The following is a 333-nucleotide window of genomic DNA, read 5'->3' as shown; positions in this document are numbered from 1 at the left end:
CTGGCCTTGAACTCACTTTGTAGCCCAGGTTGGCCTGGAACTCGCAATGATCCTCCTGCCTCAGCCTCCCGAGTGCTAGGATTACAGGTGTGCGCCATCACACCCGGCTAAGGCTGCAACGTTTGCCCTTTGAGGGCACTGTAGTGGCTGAGCAGCACATCAAATTTTGAATACTTTTTGACATCACTTCACCAATGACATCCCTAACCCAAGGTTCATGCATGGTGCATCACCACACAGTACACTCAGAGAACTTTGACTTCACTATAAGAAAAAGATTCCTAGGAGTCTCTCCCGGTAACCGCCTCTGTCATTAAGTAGTTAGGGGCCGAG

Source organism: Chinchilla lanigera, unplaced genomic scaffold (assembly GCF_000276665.1).
Source record: "Chinchilla lanigera isolate Chin_1 unplaced genomic scaffold, ChiLan1.0 scaffold00190, whole genome shotgun sequence".
NCBI lineage: Eukaryota > Metazoa > Chordata > Mammalia > Rodentia > Chinchillidae > Chinchilla > Chinchilla lanigera.
The sequence above is the reverse complement of the archived record's forward strand: the minus strand, read 5'-3'. Positions refer to the sequence as shown.